Raw genomic sequence first — 16,577 nt, forward strand, 5'->3', positions numbered from 1 at the left:
CAGTCAGGCATTTTATAGGTGTGTGTTAAAGTTGTGGTGTGCTTACTGACTGGTTTGTGAAGTTTTGTTCATGCTGTTGCCTGGTCGCCTTTGTAGTGTTTGCCTCTGTTTTGTTCTGACCCTCTGTGGTCCTGTTATTTTGTGATTTTCCCAGTGTGTTTTGTTTTACTTTTTTTAATAAACTTGGAGCAGTGAGTGGATCGTCACCCTTTTATTCCTACCCGTGCCATGCTGCGCCATAATAATTCTTAATTTGTTACACTGTTTGCCCATGTAGTCTTTCACAGAGTGGTGATCCTCTCCCCATCTTCACTGCACAGACACTCTGCCCCTCTGGGAGGCTCTTTTTATACCAATTATCTTACTGACCTGTTGCTAATTAAACTAATCAGTTGTGAGATATTAAACCAGGTGTTTTGTTTTAACGACAACTTTTCCAGAATTTTGTTGCCCCTGTGTCAATTTTTTTAAAACACGTTGCTGGCATAAATTTCAAATTGAGCACATATTTCTCATAGAACAATAAAAATTTCTCACCTTATTGTATATTTTCTTTGTTCTATTTTCAATTAGAAATGGATTTATATGATTTGCAAATCATTGCATTATTTTTTTAACTTATATTTTTTATATACTTATATAAGAGTCCAAGCTCTTTGGGAAACATGGTTATATTATTATTTCCAACATGGACAACCAAAACTCCACTATTGGGAAATGAATACAATTTAACATTTACGTCAGAGACACAAACCCCAGGGAAGCATTTTCATGAAACTGCTCACTTACCACAAAAATGAGCAGATTAGCACCAGTAGTGTTATGTTCCAACCCCAACATAACATTTCAAAATGGACAGGAACAAAATAAAAAATGAATATTTTTATTCCTTTTTCTTAAAGTATGTATAGAGGCCGAATATATCTGTATGATACGGACAGGGAATACATATGGTTTTGGGACTGGTCCGCCGCCAGCACAGACACTCTTAGTATGACAATAATTCAAAACATATTTGATGGATCTTTTATAAAACTTTGCAGACCCATGTTTTTGAATGACAAAGATGAACGGAATAAATTTGAGAGATACCACACCAAAGCTGAAGCAATTACAAGGACGACCTTTGTTGAAACACTACTAATGAACTGATTAAGATTTGTTTGAGCAGGGAGCCCTGATCTTGTGTCTGTCGTGCGATACTTGGTCAGTAACTCTAAAAGTATTTGACAGATCTTTTTCTGTATTCGTAGGCACATTGTGTGTGTCACATGTTGAAACTGATCAAATTCTGAGAAAAAATTCACCAAAATTGAAGCAGTGCCTCTTAGTGATAACAAGAACTGCCTCATACACTTGATATTTTTGCTGGAATAACTGTAAAAGTACTCGATGGATCTTTTTCAACTTCTGCAGATACTATAGTAGGAGTGAAGATCAAATCGGACTAAAATCCAAGCAGTGCTGCATAGTGATAGCACAGAGAAGGGCAGCTCAGACAGGTGATCCTGTCAGCACCATAACTGTCAGACGTTTGCAGGCATGTGTTATGTGTGAAGATCTGGAATTTTGAGACAAATCACACCAAACCTGAAGCAATTCTACTTAGTGGTAGCAAAGGGAAGGGTGACTTCAGAAGACACTTGACCTTGTAAATAGAATGTGTATGAATTTAATCTATTTTATTTTTGATGGATCATATTACCACTTCACTTAAACATTGTATGGCTAGAAATCTTCAGCTGATATATCTGGGACAAATTGCCCCAAGATTGAATTTGCAGCACTAGGCGGCAGCTGCAGCAGCCATCTTGTGAACACAATAAATGCAGGGGGTCGTGTTTTTTCAGCTTCCCAAAAACAACATCCACCAATGGTGTGTTTAAGCTTTATCATCACAGAATAACTGTTTATATGCGCTCCACTGCTACACGCACCAGAAAGACATGAGAAATACAATAATATAAGACAAGTGTTTTAACCAAGTAATTCTGATAAAGAGCATTAAATGTTCTACTCTCAGCATGCTTAACTCTACTGGTAAGTTACAGGCACATAGCGACAGCACTGCTCATATCTACCAGTCATTCCAAAGACTGTATGTATTAATCATGTATTAAGGTTCAAAACTCCAAATTATATTAACCTAAACAGTTAATGTGGTTTGGAGCTCATATACTTAAATGGGGACATTCATATAAGACTTAAATGATTATAAATAATCTCAGAGACTTTTTGTGGCTTTTGCTGCCTAATGTCAGCAAATTAAGGAAGTTTTAAAGGTCAATGAAGTGAAATACTCTGCCTCTGTATGTTTCATGCATTTTTAGTAACCATTTTCTGGTTTATTGATGTAGCCCACAGTCCACATGCCCACCAGAAACCGTACAGGATATATATATAATCTACATCTAATAGCTGTTTGTTATTAAACACTGACACACACAAGGAGAACATGCAAGCCCGTCCCACACACACACTGACCCAGAAAGGAAATTAACAGCCGAAGTTGCCTTCATAAGGCCTCGGGGGTCTGAACTGAAACGGTATTTCACTTAATGGCATAAATGGTTTAAATATGCACATTTATGTGAACTTCTGATAGCCAAAAGCCATTCGCCCCAACACTGCATGAAAGTATACTGACCGAAAATATAAACGCAACACTCAAGCATTTCAATGATTTTATTGAAAAGAAATTCCGAAATGGAAATCTTACAGCTGAAATTGATTCATTAGGCTGTCTTGGATGGATCTGGCCTGACCACTATTCACTGGCAGCGGCGCTGCACATTACCTTAGCGCTGATCCAGCCTGTGGAATGTTTGTCCCACTCTTCAAGTTCTGTGTGAAATTGCCTAGATCTGACATTGGTGGAGTTAAAACACGCTTTCATATGCAGAAATCCGAAGTATACCGGCCATGTGATCCGTGATTGGCTGCTGGCTGGACGCACTGCTGAAAGCTCTAAAACAGCAGTGGAGGTGGCTAACAGAATGGTCCGTGATTCCAGTGGCAGCTCTACTGGACGTCCTTGCACCAAGCATGCCAATGGCCCAGTCCCACATCTAGGGCGCTGTGTTGCCCTTTTACTGTCCCGAAATGCCTGCATAGATGATCATGCCGCCCAATCCCCACGCTGACATGCCATACCGGTACAGTACATAGATGGCCAATAAATTAATAACTTTGCATAGCAAGTAATTAGGCAAACTGCCATCTCTGAATCTTGTGTGTTTGTAAAAGCCTGTAAACATGTGTGTGTCATGAGGTGGTGCCCGTCCAATGTTTTCCCCTGCACTGTGTCCTATTTATATAAGTAAACACTGTGATTCTGTTAGTGCAGCATAAATAATGCAGTGTAAGCTTTTACTGTTTCTCAGAGACAATGACATTATAACCTCTCTCCCACAGACTGCCGCCTTTATTTCTGTCATATACTATGTGTTTAAGGAAAATGCTCTGTAATGAAGAGAACGGCGTTATAATCAGGAGAATTCTATGAAAAATGTATCCAGCCCCTGTGAAAATGCAGTTTTCATGAAATACCCCTTTCTTCTTCATACTCTTACAATATGCCCAGATCAGTCAAAGAAGACAATGGATTATTCAACCCTAAAATTGCTCTGACATCAAGCTGATAATTGTTTGATTCATGAGTCTGAGAATAAACACACAGAAAGAACTTTTTCACCTTAAGAGAATAACTACAGTCTCAAACATCCTGTGAAGGAACCTATACCTGCCTTGTGCTCATCAACCCTTATGAGTAAATGTTTTCTTTGTGAAATTATATTAATAAAAAATGTGGCGGTCATTTTGAATTTCCTATAGTTAGAACACAACACATAAATAGAATATAATTGCAGTTTAAGTAAATGTCTGGCAATAGGGGCCATATTCTTCGCTATATCCAGTATCGTCAGTTCATTTAGCAATTTCGTAAAACGATCTCAAAAATAGTTACATTCAACATTGGCACTGTTAAATTTACTCAGTATTCATTTCTCTCAGCTTCAAATGTAAAAACATTAAAAAAAAAATTCCCATTATTCAGGACAGTAAGGATGATGATCGATCTTTAGTTATGGTTTCTTTGCTTACTTGCCAATCAGCCATTATTCCTCACAGCACTTATATTTCGTTGTGTCTGATATTTTTTGTAGATGATGATATTACCAACATCATCATCAGTATTAATAATAAGAAGATGAACAATATTACTACTACTAATAATCTCTGTTTTTTACACTGACCTACTGGACTGCATGTGGTTACTGAATATCTGCCAGTGTTGTCATTGTTTTCATTCTCGTGTCTTTATGGGTTAAGCTCCTGCCAGTGTGCAGCCACTCTCAGTGCCATTAGTGTTCCATCACTGCTTCTGAATCCTTTTCATATTGTGTCCCGCACCATCTGGGCTGATACTGGCAGAACAACTGTGTCAAGGGCAAAAACTGTCCATCTTTATTTCCAGCAATATTCATTTTGCAATAAATGCAGCAGTTCACAGAAGAGCATGATGTTCTGCAGACCTAAAGTGTTTATCAGATTTATGAACTTTAAAGAGAAAAGCTAGCAACTGTGGCTTCAGAGTAACTATGAAATTTAAGATTATATGTATATTCACACGTATGAATATATTGTGTTTTTGTTAACATGCATTTATAACAAAAATGGAGTTTTGTGTCTTCATTCACATTTGAACATAAAGATAATTTTCCGTCTCATGGACATATTAATGCTCAAAGCAAGACAAGAATAAAAAAACAATACAGGAAAAGGGTGCGAGATAATCAGAGGGAGGCCAGGTAACCATCTCAGATGCTCAGAGGGAGGCCAGGTAACCGTCTCAGACAGACAGAGGGAGGCCAGCTAACCATCTCAGACACTCAGAGGGAGGCCAGGTAACCGTCTCAGACACTCAGAGGGAGGCCAGGTAACCGTCTCAGACAGACAGAGGGAGGCCAGGTAACCATCTCAGACAGACAGAGGGAGGCCAGGTAACCATCTCAGACACTCAGAGGGAGGCCAGGTAACCGTCTCAGACACTCAGAAGGAGGCCAGGTAACCGTCTCAGACACTCAGAGGGAGGCCAGGTAACCGTCTCAGACACTCAGAGGGAGGCCAGGTAACCGTCTCAGACACTCAGAGGGAGGCCAGGTAACCGTCTCAGACACTCAGAGGGAGGCCAGGTAACTGTCTCAGACACTCAGAGGGAGGCCAGGTAACCATATCAGACAGACAGAGGGAGGCCAGGTAACCATATCAGACAGACAGAGGGAGGCCAGGTAACTGTCTCAGACAGACAGAGGGAGGCCAGGTAACCGTCTCAGACACTCAGAGGGAGGCCAGGTAACCGTCTCAGACACTCAGAGGGAGGCCAGGTAACTGTCTCAGACAGACAGAGGGAGGCCAGGTAACCGTCTCAGACACTCAGAGGGAGGCCAGGTAACCGTCTCAGACAGTCAGAGGGAGGCCAGGTAACCGTCTCAGACAGTCAGAGGGAGGCCAGGTAACCGTCTCAGACACTCAGAGGGAGGCCAGGTAACCGTCTCAGACACTCAGAGGGAGGCCAGGTAACCGTCTCAGACACTCAGAGGGAGGCCAGGTAACCGTCTCAGACACTCAGAGGGAGACCAGGTAACCATATCAGACAGACAGAGGGAGGCCAGGTAACTGTCTCAGACAGACAGAGGGAGGCCAGGTAACAGTCTCAGACACTCAGAGGGAGGCCAGGTAACCGTGTCAGACACTCAGAGGGAGGCCAGGTAACCGTCTCAGACACTCAGAGGGAGGCCAGGTAACCATCTCAGACAGACAGAGGGAGGCCAGGTAACCATATCAGACAGACAGAGGGAGGCCAGGTAACTGTCTCAGACACTCAGTGGGAGGCCAGGTAACCGTCTCAGACAGACAGAGGGAGGCCAGGTAACCGTCTCAGACAGACAGAGGGAGGCCAGGTAACCATATCAGACAGACAGAGGGAGGCCAGGTAACTGTCTCAGACACTCAGTGGGAGGCCAGGTAACCGTCTCAGACAGACAGAGGGAGGCCAGGTAACCGTCTCAGAAAGACAGAGGGAGGCCAGGTAACCGTCTCAGACAGACAGAGGGAGGCCAGGTAACCGTCTCAGACACTCAGAGGGAGGCCAGGTAACCGTCTCAGACACTCAGAGGGAGGCCAGGTAACCGTCTCAGACACTCAGAGGGAGGCCAGGTAACCGTCTCAGACACTCAGAGGGAGGCCAGGTAACCGTCTCAGACACTCAGAGGGAGGCCAGGTAACCGTCTCAGACAGACAGAGGGAGACCAGATAAGCATCCCAGAAGGAGCTGAAGGGGCAGGTAAGTATCCAGAAGGTGTTTCATTAATCCAGCTGCAATCAGTTGAATAAACCAGGTAATTCCACACTTGTGAATATGTGTTAGTTTCGGAGAGCAAGGCATTTTCAGTACTGTAGTCTTATTAGCCTGGTTTGTGACAGCTGTCAGCATGTGGGTTGGCTTGAAAAGCCACTTCCAATATTGATAAATATGATGCAGAATGGTTAAAAAGGGTAAATCAAATTATGTCACTTATTTCATTTATGGACACACATCCATGTGTCGTACTGGGAAAGGCAAGGTATCCACGACTGTGTCTGGTGCACTATCGCTGGTTTTAATGGGGAGTGTTAACTGTGACAGTTGGCAGGTCACCTCAGAGCCAAGAGGGAGGTCAAACTGACTAACCCTGACCTCCTTGTGCTGCTCCTCAGTGCTTTGTCTGTTTTGTGTTTCTTTACACCTATTTCTTTCTTTTGTATAAACACCTTGATTGCGAGAACTGGTCACTGTAATGGACTAGAGCACCATTGCACAATGTGCTGTTTTGGTGTTTCTTTTCTGTAATTTTATAAGAACCCTTATCTGGCATACTGTACTGTGACATGGGCTTTAGGACCAAAGATCTTAAGAGTTGGAGTCACTCCTACTCTGGGGTCGTTCCTACGCTTGAGTCAGTCTGACACTGGAGTCACTCCTACTCTGGAGTTGTTCCTACGCTGGAGTCAGTCTGACACTGGAGTCACTCCTACTCTGGAATCCCTACCAGTGGTGAAGAAGGTAGCTTTTTTGCTACTTCAGGTTGAAAAGAGAAAAACAAACTGTTGTTTGTGTGTCTCTTTTTGGAAAAAGTGTGTGAGGTGCCAGTTTAGTGGGCACGTCTGCTAATGGACAGAGTCTGCTCCTGTAAACAACGAATCATGTGGCTGTAGCTGAATACATACGGCCCACAGACAGAAACAGAATGGCTCGGATGCCTGGTCTAAGCAATTTTGAAAATGTTGTAATTGTTGGTGCTAATGCAGTCATTTTAGCATCTTGGAAGCAAATATCCACCTAGGATTTTCGTTCTGTGTAGCATGATGGATGTATTGAATTACTGTATAATCATAACATCCAATCAATGACATTTTTGTGGCTGAGAAAGCTGTGCTAATAAGATAGGTCAGAGTAGAATGATCAGATTTATTAAAGCTAACAGGAAAGTTACAACCGCAAAAATAGCAGCTTTCTCCCACACCACCAGCCTGTCATCTCAGATCACACAACTCTCCTCTCTTTGATGTGCTTCTGGAGACAAAAGTGGCTCCTGCCCAAGATTAACTAGGTTTAGCAAATTAACTGGCTTCTGAGTGTACATAAACTGGAAATAAAAGGTGCTTTTGATGAAATGTGATGGTGTTAGATAAAACAGTACCTGAAATGTTACAGAGAGAATACGTGCACGCAGTTCATTCAAAAAACAGAAAAAAAAACATACATGAAAATGATTCACATTTAATATGGATATATGGACCACAGCTTTTCACTTCCACACAGGTGGGATTATGGAAAAGTTATGATTCCAAGAGTTACTTAGTGAGTCACTCATTGCCGTCACATGTAGTTGCTCTGTTGACTATTCTGAAACACGCACAACACTTTTGTAACAAGATTTTGCTTAAAGAGAAGAATAAAAACAGCTCTTCATCCAGGCTTTTTTCTTTATACTTGACAACCTTAAGTTCTCCACATTAATTCTAATGAATTTTAAAAGCCCCGGAGGCTTTTCAGTTCTGCATGTCTTGCAGGAGACTTAATAAAAATCCTATCATATATTAAAGCATAACTTTCAAGCTTGTGATCTAAAGGAAATTATAAGCTCATGTGAACTTATGAATGGTGGTGGATGTAGTTTATAATCAACTATTATTGCATGCATATGCAAATATGATTCAAAATTGGTTGGCTTGTGAAGGAATACTATAAAAAAACGCAATACCTGCAATAGTGATTTTCATTCTTTCATCGTTTCCGTCAAGCAGAAGAATTTCAGAATGTCGCGTATGATCTCCTTAAAAACAGTAATCACCTTTTTCCCATAAATGTTTTATTTCTGACAATGTCGTTCTTAATAAAAGTTCAGTCTAAGAAAATCAGTAGTACTGTCTGCACCCAATTGTCAAAAAAATCAAGGATATGTTTTTTTCAGTTTGTTTGAGAATATATCTGAGAACTTTATTTTAATCCGGGCTCTGATTAACTTTCTTAATAAGTGATGACATAGCCTCGGTTCACATGTGCTATAATAACATGATGAATATCTGTTACAGAAAGGAGAACATTTCTTCTACAGAAATATGAAGACCGATACATAGCTGCACGCCCACTGTTTTGAAGTCCTTCAAATGAATGGGTCTGAAAAACATAGCAGAGGTGGGGTGGTTATATAAAAATGTTTTTTTTTCAGCAGTCCTCAGTCACCATAAGACCAATGCAGAAACAATTCTCTACAAATAGTGGCTGTAAATTCGTGTTATTGCCCTGGGGCGTTATAGAAGTACACATATTATTTCTAGTGCTAGTGGCTGAAATATATTCTCACGCGTGTCTGGGACTGCTAGTGTGGATGCTAAGAGGTGGCTTACAGGCAGCTATATGGTTCTTGTGAAGGTTTAACCTACAGTAATTAAACCACAACATAGTTAATTCATTGTTTCATTTAATGTTATATTCAGATTTTACATTCGACTTTTTTATATATGACTTACACAATTAACCTACAGCTAAGCAGCTGACATCAGCTGAGAACATGTACTTAATAATAGCATAGTAGCTGCTATAGTGTTCCCTGTCTAACCACTGTAAAATAATAATAAATCTCGACCTCGACCATCGAGAGCATTTTTTATCATCATTCTTCTCCTTTGACATATCAGCAAGTGTCAGAATTGCCAGAGGAGTGGAGACTTGGCAGACATGACAAAGCTGGTCTCTAACAGATTTGCTGCTGTACTCACTAGATAGCATTTATAATTAAAGAATAGCCAGGGGCTGCGTGGGGGGAGCATTTAACTTCATAATTAATCACGTTTTGAAGGCTGCTATGTCCGCTAAGACAGAACACGGGGCTCCGTCTCTCTGCCGTCGATGTCGTACCTGCGCAAACTCCCTGCCTTGAGCGCGCAGGTGTGGGCAGATCTCAGCTACATCCAGCTTCTTGGGCGTTGGGTTTGAAGGGGTTACTCAGGTTACTTTGCCGCTTTTTTTCCCCATAGCCTCTTCCATTGGGGAAGTCATTTTAGGGTCAAACACTGTATGCAGGTATAAAGGACAGTGCGGAGCATAAAAATTTGAAATTGCTGACTTACTTAACAATCTCCATATTTTTTGCTTCAGCCTTCGCAAATCTTTAATTTAGACAGTATTAGCAGATTACAGTTTATTGCCCAGTTACTGGTACATAATTGACATGCTTGCAGCACTGCAGAGTGTAATTTCAGGACGTTTCTGGGTTCCCTTGGTCGCTTTCACACATCAGTATCAGTACAGACATAATGGGTAATTGGCGGAATAATCTAATGACTAATACGTTGCCTACAGATTACAAAAAAGTACATTAAAAATTGATTAAACGATATTTATACTTTGCAATTGCCAAGCTCTGGAGACAGTGTTGCATGATAATATTCATATTTATAGTTATGTGTGTACGTAGTTCTATGGGTTAATCCATCCATCCATCTACCCTACCCTGAGGCCTATGACGGGAAGCAGAGGATGAGTTACAGGGAAGACCGTGGCTGATGTTCCCATCCAGTGGTGTGCAAACTGCACCTTCACAAATGCACACGACTTGAAACAGGGCTGCCCAGCCCTGCTAATGGACATGTATCGCCCTGTAGACTCAGGATCAGCTATGCTGAAGCTCCAATGCTGAAACACTGCAGAAGGGCCTGATTATCTGTATCAGGCGTGTTATATCTGGGCGGCACCTACTGTAAGCTCTGTCCTGACTTAGATATCCCACTTTGCATGTCATGTTGGGGTACCTGTGAAAAAACTACAGGGACAGAGGGAGAACCCTTATGACTATATACAGTAACGCAATCCTAAAAATATTTTAAAATTACATTATTTTTGTTGCTACTGGTCCAATTTTTAATTCACAATTTAAAAAATGTATTTATGTTAGCCAATTTTTAAAGCTCATTTCATTATTTTCAATCAAGGTGCAAAGTGACACTTGCATCGCAGCAAAAAAGGTAATATTTCTTCATGCCTGATCCTGCACCAAAGAACCCCCCTGCTGAGAGAAATAATGAAAAAAAAAACATAAATTGTAGGTGGGGGTAACAGCTAACTCAAAAGCTTAAATCAGTCCCTGCGGTATTTCTCAGTTTTTTTTTGTGATCGTTGTGGCCAATAATGCTTGATTTTGCAGCTTTTCTTAAAATTTCCGATGCAACTTGTGGAGTTCTGTGTTCATTTTTTTGTGTGAAAAAATTGCATAAATTGGCAAAATTTCGAGTTCAGATTTTTATTAAACTACTACCAGTGAAGAAAGAGACCTGTTTAATTCAGAAAGTACTGTCTTTTGTGTCAGAGAACCCAGGACAGGAAGACACGGATCCAGATGTGAAAACCAATGCCTTGTTTATTGGCGCAATCGGGGCAAAAGCACTGATAGGGATAGGCAAGAGTCGTAGTCATTGGACGGGCAGAGAGGTCGGGATCCGGGAAGTCAGTCCTAAAGAGAGGCACAAAACGAGACCACACAGGGGAACGGGAACGGGACGTGCCGGACTCGGCTGGGAAAGCGAGTCAGGATCGGGAACGGGTCTGGAGAAGGAAAGGGAGGCAGGAAAGGAGTAAACACCAGGTAAACAGATCAGGCGGGGAAGATGAGGGAGACAATAGACAAAATAGCGCTTGGTAAGGCTCAAAATCATCGGCTCAATACTTAGCGTTGTGCGGGGTTAATTCGGCTGTATTTGTACTCCCGCTCATTACCCATAACACCGCACACCCGGTGGTTCCCGCCTGTGTGGGCGTGACATTTTGGTTCCAGTTAGTTAAATCCTCAATTCAGCACTAGTGGTTGTGTGCCCCATTTTATGTTAATTTTATGTACACTATCTGTGCTCTTTACAATGCCTCAGCCTTTTGGTAAATGAGATGTGTTTGCGGTGGTCATCCTCCCCACACCAGAGCCTAGTAAAAACACACATGAATGCACACTGCTCTGTCGTCACGGGGCATGTTGTGATCCGACAGCAAGGCGATCTGATGATTTGGCCATTTATTGCAGAAAAGCTGTGGTGAATTTGAAATTTGAAGCTCTTGCAAATTTTGTGGTGTTCACTTGGTTTTCTATTAATTTCTGCAATGACAGAATCTCGAAATCCTTGAGGGATTGTTAAATTGTTTCCTCTTTAGGGGAATGTATATTACCGGCTCTCACCTTTTACTGAGTATTGAGAGGGAATGACTGCAAGTCTGACAAAATAAGCAATTACAGGGTACCAGACTTTGTAGATCTTTATGTTACGAGTAGCTAATATAAGAAATGTCTCTGTTAGGGATAAGTCTTTAAGTCTTTGAAGTTGCCTTCTTTACTTGGTTAAATACAATCATTCATGATTTTTTACACATATCTACAGTTAAAAATGTCACAGAAGGATCACATTTAAAATGAGTGCACAGCTGACTGATTTTCCTAACCCTTCTGTTTCAAGGTTTTACCGTTACAATACATCAATAACAAGGACCTGGTACCACCCTTTCCCTTCGGAACACTTCCATTCCTTCCTGGAATAAAAGTCCCGAAATGTGTGTGTTTCGGGATACTGAACCGTTACACAAGAAGAAAAGCCCCCATTTCTTTGAGGGATGAAGAAAATCTGCTTTGCCCTCTGTGACTCAGGACTTCCTGTCGAGCTTCAGCAATGTTGTGATCTGGTGACTGGGGCAAGGTGGGCGTTGACTGCATACTGCTGTGGATCATCTTGGAATATTATGAGAAAACAGAATTTCTGCAGCACCATTACAGATTCCGCACACTGATTGACAATTTTTTAAAAAATCCACATTTAAACTTTCTGCAAAACAACAAATAAATAAATAAATAAATACAGGATGCAAGATACTCTTGTGCTGTTTAGCGTGTGCATTTGGTCACAAGGGAGCGATACGATTTCCAAGTCATTTCTGCTGTTGCGTAAAAATAATTTAAAATCGATTTAGTTTTTCATTAAAGAGTTAACTAAATGCATGAATTGCCACTGGATTTGTAGGAATGATTTTTACGGATTAGTAATAAACTTTTACTAAACCGTTCCGGTTTGTCTGTCATGCGTACCAGGGGGATACGGAAAAAATTAGCTAAGATGAGTCTTGTGATACATTTTAATTGAATATAGTGCCCTCAGGCAGATGAAAATCTATTATATTTGAGTGAATAATGGTTGTCTGACATACCTTTTTAAATACTGATGAAAGCAAGATTGTTAATATTTTGATTAAAATTTGTGCAGTCTTTGAACAGATAAGTAGGGGCCGTGATAAATTAATTCAAGTCGCTCCCTAAAGTCAGCAAACCCATTCCAGCAGGGGGGATTTAACTTTAAAAAGCTTAGCGAAGTTTAAAGAAGCTATGTAATATATTTGTTGAGTGATGTGGGGTGAATAATGCATAACTATGGCATGGGGGAGGGGGGGGGTTAATAACAACAACTGGAAAACCATAGAATATAAAAATCTGTGATATAAAACCATGAATCTCAAAGGTGTCCCAAGATGAGTTAGCAATTTTCACTGGATTATCAAAAATAAATTGTGCATAATTTTATTACTTTAATACACATTAAAATATAGAAAGCATACACAGAAGGGAATATACTACATTATGTTTTATCGTTTGATAAACAGAACAGAAAATGGGTCAATTTTTTTTGCAACTATCTCCTGTATTTATAAAAAAATAATCAATTCTTGAATGTATTTTGTGTACAGCTGAGTAATAAGTAAAATCTCTTTCCCAAGGGTGCAAATGTCTCCATATATCTACCATTCCCATCTCCTCCAATGACATATTTAGGAATCGTGTTATCTGTTGTTTGTTTCTTTTTAGGCTTGTTGTATCCATCCTGTGATTCATTAATGCATTCAGGTCTCCCCCACATATTAAAATTCTCTGTGTTTCTACAGCGATGTCGTCAAACAGGGCTCTAAAAAAGTGTTTCGCTTCCAGGGAGGTGCATAAACATTTACCGGTGTTGCTGGTTCATTCTCTACTCTCCCCCTTACTATTAAACACCTCCCCTCTTTATCCTTCACTTCATTTTCATATTCGAACTGGGTTGTGTTTGCTATTAGTATGACGACACCCCTTCTGCGTCCATCCTTATATGTGTTTTAATATAAGTTCTTATACCGATGCATTTGTAGTTTTTTGTGTTCTGCCTGGGATAGATGTGTCTCTTGGAGAAAAAATTATCCTGTGCTTTTTCCTTTCTTTATTTTGTCATAACTTTCTCCCATTTTTTTGGTGAATTCAACCCATTGACATTCAGCGACATTAACTTCATACTGTTAGTCACAGTTATGTCCTGTCATGTCTTTACAATGTATTCCCAAACAATCCTGAACATTACACTCATAAACTATAACTAACTTCACACAAACCAAAACTATAATATACTTCCAAATGAGGGTAGCTCTCTTGCTCCTCTTCAAGTCCCCGCTGTAAATCCCCATATCTAATGAGGGCCCCAACCCTAGACTGGAACTACACCTGCTAGTGGTGGTTCACAATTACTAGATAAGTCCAATTTCTTTAGTCAAACCCCTTCCAGCTGGTCATTTGTATTACACAAAGAAGCCATTTCTCATTTTCCATTTTCTCTCTTGATCTCGGTGATGCCTTTGACCCTACCTGGTTTTCCCTTAATCCACCGTGATCTTTACATCACTCTGCAAAATATATTATGATCTCCACTGATATTGTTACAGTCTCTCCTTCACATGCTGAGCTGAGTCCCGCCTCCGATCTTTCTGTCGCCTCTGCCATCCCGTCACTCCTTATAATTTCTTCTTTTAGTTCTTTCTTCAGTTAGTCTTTAAAAGTGCTAAATTCTTCTCTTAATTCCTGTGTGAGCTGTTTTATTTCTTTGCGAATGTTGGCAAAACCGGCTTGCATTGTTTCCGATTGGCACCGTTCCACATTCCCCACAGCAAAAGTGCCGCGTGTTCGCTAGCCTCGCGTTCACCGTTTATATCCATTTCGGACTGTTCTTGTGTTTCGCTTTTGCTTCTGGTCGTCTCTTCGACTTCTTGTTTTATAACCTCTTCTCATGCCTTGCGTTGACTATCTAGTTATGCATGTTATGAGGATTTGTTTTGATCGGCTAGGAGGAGCTGGATAATTATGCTCCTTCTCTGTTTGCCATCTTCCTGGAAGTTCTCATTGGGCGCTTTTTAATTAGCAATACCTAACACCTTACAATAACATAAAACACCAAACATTTGTGTTTAGCCCTCTGGGGTCGTGCGATGCAGCGTACTTTTTCATGTCTATTTCAGTTTATATCTCGCTGAAATCTTCATATAGAATCATGAAAAAAAAACGCTGGCTAAATCCGTAATCTGTCTTTTTTTGAAAACGTATGAAAGTTTTTAAAATTAGGTAAATCTGCAAAAAAGTAAACCATGTCACCTTTCTTTGTTTTACCTGCATCGGGGCGTGTAATGTCGCCCTCACCTGAAGATCGCTATTCGCATTCTAAGTAGCCGATCCTGATACATCCTCATCAGGGCCATAAAAGGGGGGGGGATGCGACCAGGTGTCAATGGCTCATTCATACACGTGAAAGCTCCTACATATTCAATGAAAGGAGCCCACAAATAGTGAGATGATTTAGGGTTTTCTTATTTATTTATCCAAAAGAATATTGCAACTACACCATTTAGTCATCTTCATGTAGCCAAGACTTTGGTGATCAGATATCTGGGATCAAAACAAACTGCCACCATTGCTTACTATAAACTTTAATAATATTTCTTCAAGTGTTCCAAACTGCATTTTGCAATGTTTATACTTTGATGTCAAATTACAAACTTCACATAAATCTGACATATTTACAAAGCACACCATGATTAAGATGAGTTTAATGTCAAAACAAATATATACTGTAAGAAATGATTTATTTGCCATGAATTAAGTTTATGATATTGAATGAAATGTGTGATCATGCCCCAGTCAGTGAAAGTGTGTTCCCTACCCCTACACCCCAGAGGGTTAGTATCCCTTTGGGAGCAAGTAACTACAATTGCAATTAGCAGCAAAATGGCAAAAACGAAGCTGAGTCTGTCAAAAAATGATGGCACTTCAGACCCATTGCCACAGGCGCATCTAGCCATGCAGTCAAGTTTGCAAGCAATTGTGAAAGAACAGGTCGTTCTGAAGAGCTCAGTGAATTCAAGTGTGGTGCTGTCATAGGATGCCGCCTTTCATTAAGACAGTTTATATATTTCTTTTACTTTAAGTGACTTAGTTGTAATAATGCACAGTATTTTAAAAGAAAAGTTTCATGCGTTTGAATTTTTATTCCATAATGCATTGATGTTCCGTGGAGTGTTTTTACATTCTGAATTACTAAATCAATTATACCATTAAAACTTTTCCATATACAGGTCTGGAAAAAAATCAAGAGACCACAGGCAGATTTTTAGTTTCGCTCATGACTCCATTTATGCGCATGCGCCACAGTGTAAACTATACATTTTCTTGCAAGCTGCAAAAAGTGGTTCTTCTCTGTATCCCATTAATGAAGGGCTTCTTGCTTTAGGGGACTTCAGTCCAGCTTCTATGAGCCTGATACGAACCGTCCTAGCAGTGCACCTCACATCACTTGTTTATGAGTGTAATGAATGTTTCCCATTCATTTGGAAGGTCACTTGAGGTCATCCTCCGATTTATGAGGCACTGTGGGATAAGTTAACACTCATCTCTGGCATTGGAAAGTCACGTCCACCCTCTGCCTGCCTGGCTATACCTACAGAAGTAGCCTTGTTCTCACTTCATATCACTGGGCAAACCTGAAGCTTCTTTAAAAGCTATAGGCCTTTATGACCAGAGGTTGTAACACATGGTTCTTTAAATTGCATGTAACCTAATAGAACTCACTTAATTTAATGCTTATACTATGAAAGTGTTGTCATTCAAAATGATGAAAATATTTGGGCCAAATTACTAAAAATACCCTCAACATAA

The sequence above is a fragment of the Brienomyrus brachyistius genome, chromosome 18 (assembly GCF_023856365.1).
Source record: "Brienomyrus brachyistius isolate T26 chromosome 18, BBRACH_0.4, whole genome shotgun sequence".
Taxonomy (NCBI): Eukaryota; Metazoa; Chordata; class Actinopteri; order Osteoglossiformes; family Mormyridae; genus Brienomyrus; species Brienomyrus brachyistius.